This window comes from Micropterus dolomieu, linkage group LG19 (genome assembly GCF_021292245.1).
Source record: "Micropterus dolomieu isolate WLL.071019.BEF.003 ecotype Adirondacks linkage group LG19, ASM2129224v1, whole genome shotgun sequence".
In the NCBI taxonomy this organism is placed as follows: Eukaryota; Metazoa; Chordata; class Actinopteri; order Centrarchiformes; family Centrarchidae; genus Micropterus; species Micropterus dolomieu.
The window spans coordinates 7,028,761-7,043,739 of NC_060168.1; the positions used below are offsets into that span (position 1 = coordinate 7,028,761).

The following is a 14,979-nucleotide window of genomic DNA, read 5'->3' on the forward strand; positions in this document are numbered from 1 at the left end:
GTCCCTTTAGTGACAATCTTGAAAAAAGATTGTTTTCCATTTAAATCTGTGGAATTACAGTCTGGGCTATTTGGTGGTGAAGCCGCAACTCAGTTGAACATCCCGTCTGATATAAAGTGTTGCTGTTCTATACATAGCTTTGAAGCCAAATTGAAAAAACACAAGCTACTCCTCTCTGTAACCACTGACCCACTGCATTTTATTGGATTTACTTTCTATACAAATGTCCTTGCTTTTAATTTGTCTAACATTACACTTGCTTCTGCCATGGTACGTGTGTGTGGTGTACTACTGTGTGTAACTTTGTATGAGATGTCTTGTCTAGTTTGTTTAGTGCTCTTCTGTCCCTGTGCGTGTTTAATTGTAACCTGCCAAGGGACTGCACGTGAAATTGAGCTTTAAGCAAACTGTGGTATAATACATCACATGGTAACATTCATTTTTTAGCTTGTCTGATAGCATGTACTATCACTCCTGCTGTAGCCAATCCAACTGTTTTTCCTCTTTAACACTTTCAGTCCCAAGCCAAAACCTGTGTTGTCCTCCTTTAGTTTATGTAAATCTCAGAGTCTCTTATTAGCTTAGTATGGATAAATGGCACTTTAAACCAATAGCCGGGGCTATTTGGAAATGTTTGATGGTAATGTAGCATTCAAGATTTATGATTCCATATTTGTAGCATTTAGGTTTGGCGCAATGTATTCTGTTGTCAGTTTTTATATGCATTAAACAAATGAGACATAGCTGTTTCCTCCAGTTCCCGTCTTTATGCTAAGCTAAGCTGCTGGCTCCAGCTACATATTTGACCTGACAAATGTGAGAGTGGTACAGATCTACTCATCCAACTCTCGGCAAGAACTGGAATTATTGTATTTCCCAAAATGTAGAACTATTAATTTGAAGGAAATTGGGAAACAAGCAAACTGTGATACATACATACATCATGGTTCCCCATAGCAAGATGCAAGGCGGGATTCGAAACAAGCATAAAAAATAATATTTCTAGTAGCCACCAGGGTATTGATATGCTGATTGGCAGCGAGAAACACTAATCAGCACACACATGAACCTCATTTAAAAATTGGCCAGAATACTGGCTTTTCACTAAACTTAGCTGAGAAACACAATTAATCCAAGGTTTTCTCAAAAGAATCTTAAATCAAATCTCATCCGTCCATTAACTGACCATGATATCTTCTGTTCGGCACTGAGCAGTTTTGTTTAGATTTGTTTCTTGTGAATAATGTGTTTTCTCCTTCATGTGGATCTGCCTCTGAATAGTTGACACTCTGCCTGCTGGCTTTTATCCACACTTCTGAGCTCTCCCTTGGACATTTTAACCAACAGCTGCTAATGAGATGTGGATTCCTTCGCCCAGACCCGTATAATTAGAGCCTTGAGAAGGAGAAAACATACTGGTGCACATCACTGCTGGAGGATACAAAAGTTTCCATGCTGCCCTTCCTTGAGTACGCTCTCCAGTGTTCACACCCAAAGCAACAAAATGAATAAATTACAACTGCTGACCAGGACTAACAATAACTTCACAGCAGTTTATTTCCAGGAAAATTGGTTCTTGCTCAAATCTGGTGGCACAGTGGAGCTGCATGAGTATACGCTGATTCAGGCGGACTCTGATACACAGATCAGAAGCAAAACAAAAGGGACGGGGGAAGTGTGTTTTAATATCAAAAACAAGTGGTGCTCAGTCGTGCCTGTTGAATCACAACTCTGTTCACTCATGCTGAAAACGTTGCCTTTTCTCTGCAAGCCATTTAGCTCACTCTGGGAGTTTGCTTCAATCATCGTTGGTGCTGTGTACATCCCCCCTCAGGCAAAAACAAATGGCATGCCATGCCTACTATCAGGACAGATAATAAAAATTAAAACCAAACACCCCAGACTCTGCAGTCTCCATTCACGGCAACAGGAGGATTGAATTCCCCTCCTAACACAGGAGAAAATACAAAATACAGAGGAGCTTCTTTGACACCACCATTAAAGGTTGATTCCCTCAGTTCTCTAATGCCCTTCATGACATACTTCCAACATACTAATGCTGAAGGCAGACAGACACATTGAAACTTCCGTTCAAAAGTATACCCAAGACACAGAGAGTGCAATGACTCCATCATCACTACAGAATGGGAGTCTCTCAGGTACCCACCAGCGAGCCCAACTGCAGTGTACTCAAAACCCAGGCCTGATGTCTGTGTGAAGCCACAGGTCTGCTCATCTTCCCCCAGCTCAATTGTCAAGCCAATTGAGTGATTCCAATTCCAGAGGAAAACCTTCACCAACAACTTTAAATGGGATGAGAACATATCCCAGTGAGACTGTTTTACCTTAAAGTGAAAACTCTGTCTTCATCTACTCACCTCCTTGTCTAAAACTTCGTTCTACCACCTAATGCATAATGTGTTTCCTACAGTACATTAAGCTCACTCTCATCCAGATGAAGTCAATGGGGCCTGGATGTTTCAAAGTTGCTCCTAGTTTAAATCAGTCCTATTGACTTTGGTGATCCCCTGACTTTTATTTAGCACCACCATGAGACTGGCATGCATGATTTTCAGTGAAATAGCTTGGCAACTACTGGATGCATTGCCATGACATTTGGTACAAACGTTCATGTCCCCATCAGGATGAATTGCTGGTGATTGTGTTGGTCATGGCGATCCCCAGACTTCTAGCACGTTTTAGGTCAAAATGTCACTTTGCCCAATTCTTTGGTTTATGACAAAATACCTGCAAAACTATAATAGCATTCTTTTAATCCCACGTCAGCTGTCTTAGCGTTGAGAGCTAATTAGCAAATGTTAGCAAGCTAACACACTAAACTAATATAGTGAACATGTTCAATTGTATACCTGCTAAACATGCATGCATTCTTATGCAAGCATTTACCTCAACCACTGCACCCAGATACAATCCTGTAGAGCCACTAGCATAGATGTAGATGTGTATTCTACAACTAGCTTGCGCAACATAAAACTAGAAGTATATTTTAATAGAATTTTAATGATTTTACTCAAACAACAGTATGTACCTCACAAAGTCTTAAAATAACCGGCATTAAAAAACTCTGTATGAAACCCTGATTTTAAAAAAGGTCACTTCAATCACTTCATTGTCACCTGTGCAAAATTAGCAGTTCATTTTGTATTTTCTTCCATTATTTCCCTGATCATTTCTATTATTGGAAACATTTTGTGACTTGTGACCAAGAGGTCTACTTTACTCTGTTACTGTTTAACTGAATTTAGGCTTTTTGGACACAGATTGCGGTTGATTGGCATAAAAATACTCTGGCAGCAGGACCTCAAATCAACCCAGGGTCATTTACTTTGTGAAGAAGTTTCAGATGACATGTGAATAGGTAATGACAGAATTTTCATTTTGGTATGAATTTTTACTTTCAGGTAAAACTATGGTTGTTTTTCTTGAAACAACCATGACCACTTCTATGTGTCCAATTTTAGACATCACAAATGCTCTTAGATAGACTGTCTCCTCTTGTAGGGACAAGGTCCAGCATATTTTCCGCACTGGTGGGTGGCTCCTTCGCTGTCTGCTGCCCTCCATCTAGAAACGGCATGACACCAGGGTGAGGAAAAGGGCAGGAAGGATTGCCAGTGACCCTACACATCTAGTTAACCATCTGTTCCAAAGCTTTCCATTTTGAGACGGTCAGTGATACCCAAATATTCCAACAGCCTCTCCACACATGCTTTCATTCAAGATAACCACCCTCACCGCACACACCCCCTCACTGGGCAACTAAATAATCTTTCTTAACATCTATTAATAATTAATACATTTGAATTTGCATGATTTCACAGTACTTACTATCTGTCCAACTCTGTGTAACCTCAGACTTTTTTAAAAATAGATTAGAAATTTTTGTACATTTTAGTGTCAGAAATATACAGTACAGTCTCCAGTGTGCATAATTCATTTCATGCATCTCATTCTTTTTCAGCATGACTTATTTTATGGTATGCTGGACCCAGGCACTAATGAATACTCATTATACTTCCTCCTTGAGCTACAGCTGTACAGTTTGCAAGACTGCTCAAATGCACATTTTTAATGAGGGGCTGGATGGAGGGTTATTTATGTGTAGCCTCATGTTTTTTGAATGTCTTACCTGTTTGTCAGACATGTAATCTCACCTTCAAGACAGCTCCTGCTGACCATCTGTGAGTGGTGCCCCTCTGCACAAAGGTTAATGAGGAAGTCCCTTCCTTCCTTCCTGAGTTGTCCATGAAAATGTCTGACCGTTCAAATTCTGAGTTGGTCTATTGCATCGTGCGGTAACCAAGCCACTAGTGATTCAGGATGATTTTGTTAAATGCCTTAAAACAACACGAGTTTAGTTCAAGTGGACGGATGGATCAACCAATCATCAGAATTTGACACCGTTTCCTACCTGCAGTCAGTGTTGGTTTCTTTCAAGTTTAAACCATGACCCTGATCGTTCCCTTTAATTATTTTCACGATGACAAAGGTCTTCCTAGCAAACCATCTTTCCACAACCCTTACCAAGTTTGTGTCAAACCTTAACCCTAGCAATGTCAGGTCATTTTTATGACTCATTTTGAACTGTTTTCAAAGGCACTGACATATTAAGCTGCCCTGAAAGTCATTCTGGACAAACTATGTAACTAAATGTATACCATGTAAAAAAAAATTTTTGATTGTGAGAGACTTTGTTTGAGAGTATGAATAAATCTACCCGGGCAAAACCCAATGCAACTCCATTTTTATTTTTCAAGAGAGTGTGATTTGACCCTCCTGGGGAAAAAAGATCTGAAGGGCTTAATCCCATAAATAATTCTCTAATCAACTCAGTGTGTGGTCTTTTTACACATCTCCATGTACATTTTGAAGATCTGAAACATACATCTTGTTGTCTACATGAGCCACTTAGTCCATTTTAATTTACATGTATCTGTTTCATCTGTTCATTCAATTACTTTTCAATAAAACTAATGTTGTTCTTTACATTACCACATTATCTGTCTATCTGTCTGTCTCTCTGTCTCTCTATCTGAATTGTTCACAGACATCAGATACATGGTTCCTTGTTATATCACATTTAGCAGATAAGAGGTACCAATGTAATTTCATTTTATTAAATTGTTTATTCACAGCTTTTAACATTGATTTACCCCTATTGCTTTTTTAAAGGGTTCTTTCAGTGATCCCCTTCCTCCCTTCTTCTCCTCCGACAATTTCTCTCTGCTACCAAAAGGGGGCAACAAAGCGGCACTTTTCAACATCCTGACCCACCAATAAATAAATAAAGACCAACAGCAACACTTGCATATTCTCTTACTCTCTCTCTCTGTCTGTTACTTAGCTCCTGTCTTATTCTTATTCTTTGCCGACCCTTCTCTCTCTTAACCCCTTCCCAAATTGTCATTTGCTCTGGTCAATAAAAAAAGTGAAATAAAAGAGGAGGAAAACAAGAATATGGCTTAAAACTCACTCACTCACACACCCCGAGTGAGAGAGAGATCTTTAGATTTTCTTATTTTAATGTAGTTGCATTTTCAACTTTTATATTGTTTATAACACACTTTAAGCGTGTGTGTGTGTGTGTGTGTGTGTGTGTGTGTGAGTGAGTGCGCGTCTCGTGGTGCTGAAGGAACAGCGCCCTTCACGCGGGGAATGAAGCAGCCAGCTGCCTGTCCCATTCATTTCTGTTGGTGTCTTATCTCCAACAACACAGTCATTTCTTCTTTATCTAGTACAGCAAACTATCTGGAATCTGGAAATACGTGCCGGTTTGAATATCAACACGCACGGAGGAAGGATATTTCTTTAATTTCTTTGCCCACAGCCCCCCCCCCACCCCATCCCGGCTGCTCTGCACTCTCTTGTAGTCTCTCAAGGCACTTTGGATAAAAGCCTCCGCAAGAAATGGCAGATATTATGTATCTTATCTATCCGTCCTTGGCCAGGTGGTGAAGTGTCTGAGGGGAAACGAGTAGGTATTTTATTTCCAGAAGGGAAAATAAGGCGCATCTGATCTTTTTTCCCCTTCTCTCCAGTTTTTTCGGCCACCGAGTCAAAAGTGGGATTTCTCTTTTCTGTTTTAATCACAGGAGTGGTATCTGGTTTCCACATATCTTTTTCTTCTCTCTCAGTCGTTCTGTCTTTTATGTTGCTGAAACCTGGGAGACCCAGCTCCTCCCCTCCTCCTCGTTTACTCCTCTTGGAGGAGAACCCAAAAGAAGCAGCTCAAGGCTTCGCGCGTCTCCTTCTCCCGCTGCTCCAGCGCTGCCAGGAGGATTTCCAAAAGTCATTTCAAGTGGACTTTTGTTTTTGTGATTTTGGCCGAGGAGTGCAGCTCGGGACCACATCCAAGAAGAGAATGAGGGTAAAGTACTCTGACCTGTGAGGGACGTGTTTCTGGAGAGTGAGAGAGAGGAAAGTAAAGAAGGACAGAGAAAAGAGGAGGAAACGGAGGAGAGAAATGGAGAACATGCGTGGTCTTTTATTTCCAGAAATGTTTTTTCGGATGGATTAGGACAGAAAGAGGAGACTCGTTGCCTTGAAATCTCACATTTTCTATTGTAGACTACTGGATGTGGACTGATTGCTTTTATTGATCCGCAGATTGACTGGTTGACTGTCGGCCGTTATCACCCGGCAAACTTGGACTTGTGGGGGATTTTAAGACGGGAAGTGAATCCTGCACTGCAGCTTTTGGCATAACACGACGCATCTGCAACAGCACCTCCGGATTGATTACTTGATTGACAAATATATCGACGACACCAGCCTGCACAGTGGCACTCTAATGATTGATTACCTCAATATTGTATGCCCTTTAGGAATATTACATGGACGCACTCTATCATAAAAGACACAATATGAAGTACTCACACTGAGTACCGCCGCTACATTAAAGCTCCAGCAGGAATATTACAAGGTAGCACATGGGCAGAAAGTACCATAAAGTACTATAATAATGACTATAAACTGATAATATGCCACAACTGTGAAATTATTATAAGAATTTAATAGGGATTGTTATAGTGCAAGGGCTTCGCGGGATTCCAGTTTGGAGATTGGAAGTTATTTTTGGCTGCGCAAAGTAGAGCGACTCTTCCACACCACTGCCCGGGCAGAGACAGACTGAACACGGAGGTCTACCTACTTGCCTCTGTCTTACATCCCGTCCTGAAGCAAAGGAGTGGGATAGACAGAGGGCTGAGGAGACAGAAAAGAGAGCGGAGAGAAAGGGACAGGACGCGTAGCTGCGGTTGGAGCAGACTTAGCTTTCCAACATCTTTGTGAAGGAGGGAGAGGAAAAGGATTTCATTCTTATGCAGCAGGCAAGACTTTCATGTTAAAGGCTGTAAATGTCCCTTTTTTTGGCAGAGAAGAGGAGAAGAAACGACCTCATCTAGCCTTTCATTTATCTACCTTTCGTCCTGCCAGTTTGGAGAGCTGAGAAATTTGGCAGCACCTGACAGCGGAGACACACAAGGAGAGGAGCCAGAAGAGGGATTATTTCAGCACATTTTTGACATTTTCAAGATTCTGTCATCAGCGTCGCTTGGATTCAGGATTAGCTAGCCTACTCCAGTACACCAGGTGAGAAGATCACCGCTCTCCGATTTTACGCGTGTGTGACGAGTTTACCTAATGGGCTGCTTGTGCAGCGTGTGTTTGCCTGTGTGTTAGAGAAGAAGAAAGGAAGCGACAGAGAGTTATTCGCTCGACTGTGTGCGCGCGCGCGCCTGGTTCGTGGGTGTATGTGAGAGGTGAGAGACCGGGTGGCGGTGAGAGCGTTTTTACGCACGAGTGAGAGGAAGCGAGCACGTGTGTGTGTGTGTGTGTGTGTGTGTGTGTGTGTGTGTGTGTGTGTGTGTCCATGGATTAGCGAGAGGCCGCAAAAAGCGAGATTTTGAACTTAGACTGACAGAAGTCAGCTCTTTCAACACTTTGATTCGACTGCTTTGGTCCTTGAACTCACCATAAGGCCATCCGGCTGCTCATGATTCATTCATCAAACTGCATGCGTGTGTACGAAGTAACATGAGTGCGCTAAAAGCCCGGCGTTACGGCTAAAAGACAGTCTCCCAAGAGAAGAACAGGAGCGTTCAGCAAGAGATGTAGTGCAGAATAAACACACCCAAAGTCAGCTAAAGATGCAGAAAATAAGTTATTTGTCTTGTGATAATCCCTCCTGTTCCTTTTCCACCGTTACACATTCATTCCTTATGAACAATTGGCCCCTGAGTGCAGACATGTAAAAGCCCCACAACACAGCTACGTTTTGCTGGGTCTGGGTGGTTTACGTCTCTTTTTAAATGTCTGGCATCTTTTTGTTGCAATGTCCAGTCTTTGTTTTTTTTTGCCTTTTTGTAGTTGTTGCCTCTCTTTATGGTTGTTTTCAAGCGGTCATTTCACATCTTTGTATTTTTCTGATAAACTTTCCAAAAATAAAATAAAATGTTAACAGTCCCTCTAACCAGATGGGGGCCACAGACACCTTGGGCCCCTGAACCTGTGCCTGTTAGGGTCCGTTCAGTAATCCATCCATGCCTTTACATAAACTGATCTGTGTACGAATTTAGACACACACTCTACTTGAACACAAAAATTAGCAGGGGATATATGCTCCAAGAATTCTCGTCAGCCTCGTGGGGTGAAGCACCTTTGGGTGAAAGTGTGCCGTTTTGGTTCCACTGTATAATTTTCCCATTTGTTCAAGTCTTCCCAAACACAGACACTGTTTGTCTGAGTGCTTTACAGCCCAGCAGGTGCATTCTCTCCCTCCCTCCTGCCCTCTCTCTCCATCTCCATCTTTTTTTTCTCTCTGTGAGCGTGTGCAGAGAAAGAGAGAGAGTGTGTGTGTGTGTGTGTGTGTGTGTGTGTGTGTGTGTGTGTGTGTGTGTGTGTAGGAATGCAACAAAAAGTGAGTGCTTGTAGTGTAATTGTATGTGTGTGAGAGAAGAGCAGAGAGAGGAAGACAGAGTTGGATGTGTGTTGTCTAATCGTGTGTGTGTGTGTGTGTTTGAATGCCCTGCTGTTCCATTGTAGCACACGCACACACCTACACACACAGCGGAGGGATGCGTGGGGTTTAATTATCTCGGCCGTTTAGCAGCGAGGTGTGCATCAATCGTCAGAATGAAGGGGGACCAAGCGCCTGCAGGTGTGTGTGTGTGTGTGTGTGTGTGTGTGTGTGTGTGTGTTGATTTATAGTGTGAAACCGCTGTCGTATAGATCTGACCAGCAGGTAGATGGACTGGCAGCAGAATGCCTTCGTCACGCTGACCAACACTGGCCATCTATTAACACCATGGGGAGCAGGGGGTGTGTACAGCACGCATGCAGGGACGACAGGAAAGACGTAACAGTACTTGATTACAAGTAAAAGTCCTGCATTCACAACCTTCTTTAGTAAAAGTGCAGGAGTATTATTAGAAAATAGTGTTCAAATGAATTTGAAACCAAAAAATATAGTTTTGTTTTCAGATTTTTGTGTCAAAGGAGACCACAGGACAAGTGATTTACACGGCTGCACACATGCATTAATAGATTGTTTATACAGATGCATCAATCAAATGCAGTTTACTATTGTAACTGATTGAGGTGGAGCTAGGACTATACGTAAAGTTGGGTGGCTGTGGTCTGTTGCACCTGTAACTCCACCCAACTGCGGTGTCAGTGGGTCCCCAAGTCCACCTGTACATCACTGCAGCAAGGTGAGAAGTTAAACCACTGGAGGTCAGCAAAAACAAGAGTCACATGTAGTTCACTTAGTTTTAAAGTGCAGCAGGCTACGACTAAATGTTCCACCATCAGAGAGGACGATGACAGAACAAGAATACAGAGAAAAGAAAAAAGTAGAGATGAAAGACGGGATGAGAAACAAGAGGAGAAATGTACTCACAGCAGGCAGGTAGAATGAGAGTGGGAGATGATGACAGATGACAGGTCAGGAGATAAAAAAAGGAGGAAGATGAGAGAAGAGGAGCGTAGTGCAGAAGGAGTCACTGCTGTTCTCTCTATTATAATTGCTCCATGGTAAAAGTAATTCATTTCGTCACCTGGTGCTCCTGTGAAAGACTGAATCCCTGCCAAGCCACTGGAATGAAGTGAACCAAATTTAAAAAGTTGTAGTCCGTCCATCCATCCATCCATCGTCAACCGCTTATCCTGCATACAGGGTTGCGGGAGGCTGGAGCCAATCCCAGCTGACATCGGGCGAAAGCCAGGGTACACCCTGGACAAGTCGCCAGTCCATCGAAGGGCCAAAGTTGTAGTTGTTTCTTTAAATGTTTTTAATCCCCCTGTCCATGTGATCATCTACATATCTGTACAAACACCACATAAAAAATCTGCTCAGTGGAACTGTTGATCTGTAAAATAATAACATGTCTGAGATTTAAACTAAAGTGAACCCATTAAGGTGAAGAGGAGGGATGAACTAAAAGACAAAAAAATGAATAAAGAGGATACCAGGGATGTAGGAAGCAAGGAACAAGGAAGGAAAAGTGGGGAAAAAAGGAGGATGATGAGAAAGGAAAAGGATTAAAGGTAGAGTGGCTTAAGGAGAGGAGTGGTGATATAGTGAATGAAAAAGGGAGGATAGATTTAGAGACATGAGGCCAGGAGAGAAGGGAGAGGAGAGAGAGATCCATAAATTGTGTAAGGGATGACGAGGCGCAGAGAGGAAATATACGAGAGGGGAAGACTGGCTGAGAGGACAGGAGGATGAACGAGAAAGAAAGAGGGGGAGAGAGACAGGAGGATGCTATTGAAGAGCTATAAGCTGCATTAGTCTAGATTTGAAATATCGTAGATTCAGCCTGTTTGCACCAATTATTCTTACCGTGGTCTAGTTTTTGGTCTGTTACTGGAAACCTCTGAAAAACCAGCAAATGAAAACTTGAGAACCAAATACAAACTGCTTCCTAAATAGCAGAAAGGAAGCATTACATTCAATGCAAAATGTTGCTTACTGGTGTTTGTTGGCATTGTTGGCTTTTTTCTTTGGAAATGACAGCTGACATTTACTCATATGACTCTGTTTCATGTCCAGATTGAAAAATGGCTACACCAATAAGGTAAAATCCATTGGAATTAATTGCAAAACATAAAATATGTCAGTGACAATAGAAACCCAGCTGCTTTTTTGCCACTTTTTTAGTTTCTTTGGAGCTCCGTGGTTCTCTGAGGCTCTGATTATACGGCTTCTGTTTTACATAGAAACCTCTGATCAGTTGTATGCCGCTTGACATGTGTGAAACTATTAAGACTTGCGTATTGCAACATTTCAAAGAGCAATTTTGATCAAAGTGATGTCATACAATGTAGGAATCCTCACACTTCTGCAAAACTCTGGGATAATTTAATTACATGCGTGCTGAAATGATCAAAGAGTCTTTATTTTTGTGTCATATGAAAGAACCTGCTCAATGGCATTTTGGCAAGAGGAAGAAATACATTCTGCCTGGTGATTAGTTGCATATTGAACATCTGAAATACTAGCACATTTTATCGAGACTTACTGGAAATGGCAAGGCCATGCCAGTCAAGTCAGATTCATTTAAAAAGTTGTTTACTATAACAGTTTGTAATTAGGTGCAGGATATATTCTGTTTAAAGTACAATTGTACAAAGCAATGCTGCCTTTCTGCTTTTTGTCAAGGTTTTTGAGGGCACAGTAACCTTGTATAAAGAAAACGATTGTTGCTAATGTACAAAACCAATCAGACCAAACATTCAGTGTGAGTGTCCACATGGTGACTAGTTGATTAAACTTAATAAACTTAAAATTATGAACACAGAAGTCATACAAGCATGTAGTGTCAGTTAAAATAATGGTCAACATTTTTGGAAATAGGTTTCTTTGCTCTCTAGCCAAGAGTTAGATGAGATGATCAATACTACTGTCAGATCTGTTTAATAAATACGAAGCTAATATAAAGAAGAGGGGAAACAGTTTCTGCCTACCAGCACCTTGAATCCAGGAAACCAGCAGAGATTTTAGGAAATCATGGCACCCATCCATTAAATAGTTCAGCATAGTCTGTAAAACCACAACCTGTTTCCATTCTTTATGCTAAGCTAAACGTCTCCTGGCTCCAGCTACTTACTTAACGGACAGACATGAGAGTGGTATCAATCTTCTTGTCTCACTTTTGCAAGATAAAGAATTAGCATATTTTCTCCCAGTTGGAGAACAATTGTATGAATATAGTGTGTTGTAATACATAAAAAGTCAGAAGGATTTAGAAGACGAAAAAGTACTACTACTGCTGCTATTACAACAAATAATGGTAATGCACGTTGTTATGGAATTGTTACAGTGCCTGTAGGTCAGCTCCAATCTGTGTGGAGGTCAGACTCAGCTCAGATAGGAGCCCTGCAGCTGATAAGGATTCAGTGATTCAGTGTCTTGCTCATAGTCAGCAGGGTGGATGCCTGCTGACATGAGGGTTTGAAGACCATCCAGTTGAAGGTTGGTGTACTCCACATGACGACCTCCAGGAGCGTGTTTGTGTCTGTGAGCTCTGACTTAGATTAATTAACCTCAACACAAATGTAAAAAGGTTTTGAAGATTGTCATGACTTGTATGGATGTTTCAGCCTTGACGCGAATGGGACAACACACTTTCTACCGTCCAGGCTTCAGAATTAACACATACTTCTGGAGCCGCAGTGTCATTTAGTAGTTTAGTGTTTCTTCTGCCTGAAGTAGACACCAGTGCTCCTTGCAGCATTACTCATCCTGCTGGTCACAGCGTCTGGGCCTCGGCTATTAACTGTCCTTGTGTAAGACATTCTGGTCGCAGGCCTCATTCTAGCGTGTCGTCACTTGACAAAAGAGGCAATATGCTTTAATGAGACTGGATCCCAGAGTGAGACTACATTTTTCTTCTGAGTCCTGGGTAGGAAAAGTGGAAGAAACCTTCGCAACGAAGCAATACCAAAGTACTCTGTCTTGCTGCTGGCTTTTTCAAGTTACATTTGTCTACATTTAAGCCTCTCTTTAAAAGTGCATGCCCACAAGCTTTACATTTTCTTGTTTGAAAGAATCGAGTTAAACCTTAAAAGTACAAAATCTTAGCAAGCAGCAAGCTTATTTTATAGTATTTAAATTACGTAAGTATTAAGTTACATAATTCCCCTTCTTCTAACAGTAGGGAAATGGTTAAATAGGGTTACAGCAGAAATAAAAACAAATGTGTGTGTTTGAATGGATTTGTAAGGGTTCTCTTGTGTGCAAATGGAAAGAGGTAGTCTGGGGTTAAACAGAGCTAATTTAACAATTATAATAATTGATGCAATGTTTGCTGACCGTGTGTGTTTGTGGGTTGGTGTGGATGGCATTGATGGGTAATGCAGGGGTGGGGTGTTCAAGGGGGGATTATGCCCTCATCAAACCGAAACACACATCAGTAGTGATGGGAGCAGGGCCAGTCCTGTGCCTGTAAGGAACACATCACAGCTCAGCTAATCTGGACTCAACAGAGCATCCACACACGCACACACACAGACACATGAGATATGAGATGACTTTACGTTCATAAATAAACAAGTTTGTACTGTACATGCATATGCAAGATTGTCCTTACCAAGAAAACAATAGTATTCGTCAATTTGATCAAACCCCTTATAACAACCCGTGATTATACTTTCCTAAAAAACAAGGTCTTGGAGTTGTACTAATGATGACTTAACATGGTCAGTCCACCACGTTGGTCCAGACTGAAATATTGGTAGTGTGAATCCTACTAACTTGGTGATCCCCTGACTTTATTCTAGCACCTCCAACAAATAACATATTTCACTTATAACCTACCAGATACATTGGATTTGGTAACTGGATATGCATGTTTGTCAGGGGATGAATCTTAATGACTTTTCCTCTAGCACCGCCGTGAGCTTGGAATGTGGTTTTGAGTGTGTCAACAACTATTGGATGGATTGCCAAGACAGTTGGTACATTTCTGTCCCACTTTTCATCTAGTGCCGTCTTGTCTGTCTTGTCTTGGTTTGTGCCCAAATACCTGCAAAACTAATGATATTCCCATCAGCCTCAGCTGTACACTGTGTTTGCCATGCCAGTTAGCAAATATTAGCATGCTAATATGCTAACATTGTGAACATGGTGTACATCATACCTGATTAATATTGACATGTTTGCATTGTCACTGTGTTAGCATGCTGGCTGTACACTGTGTTTGTCACGCCAATTAGCAAATATTAGCATGCTGATATGCTAAACATGGTGAACGTGGTATACATTATGCCTGATTAATATTGACATGTTTGCATTGTCACTGTGTTAGCATGCTGGCTGTACACTGTGTTTGTCACGCCAATTAGCAAATATTAGCATGCTGATATGCTAAACATGGTGAACGTGGTATACATTATGCCTGATTAATATTGACATGTTTGCATTGTCACTGTGTTAGCATGCTGGCTGTACACTGTGTTTGTCACGCCAATTAGCAAATATTAGCATGCTGATATGCTAAACATGGTGAACGTGGTATACATTATGCCTGATTAATATTGACATGTTTGCATTGTCACTGTGTTAGCATGCTGGCTGTACACTGTGTTTGTCACGCCAATTAGCAAATATTAGCATGCTGATATGCTAAACATGGTGAACGTGGTATACATTATGCCTGATTAATATTGACATGTTTGCATTGTCACTGTGTTAGCATGCTGGCTGTACACTGTGTTTGTCACGCCAATTAGCAAATATTAGCATGCTGATATGCTAAACATGGTGAACGTGGTATACATTATGCCTGATTAATATTGACATGTTTGCATTGTCACTGTGTTAGCATGCTGGCTGTACACTGTGTTTGTCACGCCAATTAGCAAATATTAGCATGCTGATATGCTAAACATGGTGAACGTGGTATACATTATGCCTGATTAATATTGACATGTTTGCATTGTCACTGTGTTAGCATGCTG

At 41.5% G+C, this 14,979-nt stretch overlaps 2 protein-coding genes across 6 annotated transcripts in view; both read left to right on the top strand.

The window, feature by feature from the left end:
• The window catches only part of si:zfos-2326c3.2 (traf2 and NCK-interacting protein kinase), a 594,814-nt gene that overhangs the window by 55,729 nt on the left and 524,106 nt on the right, over positions 1–14,979 (top strand). The gene's annotated exons all lie outside the window — the stretch shown is intronic.
• il1rapl2 (interleukin 1 receptor accessory protein-like 2) overlaps positions 7,081–14,979 on the top strand; it is a 478,610-nt gene continuing 470,711 nt past the window's right edge. For all 4 annotated transcript variants that reach the window (XM_046030692.1, XM_046030693.1, XM_046030695.1 and 1 more), the window contains exon 1: positions 7,081–7,611. The gene's annotated coding sequence lies outside the window, so the exon portion shown is untranslated. The remainder of the gene's footprint in view (positions 7,612–14,979) is intronic.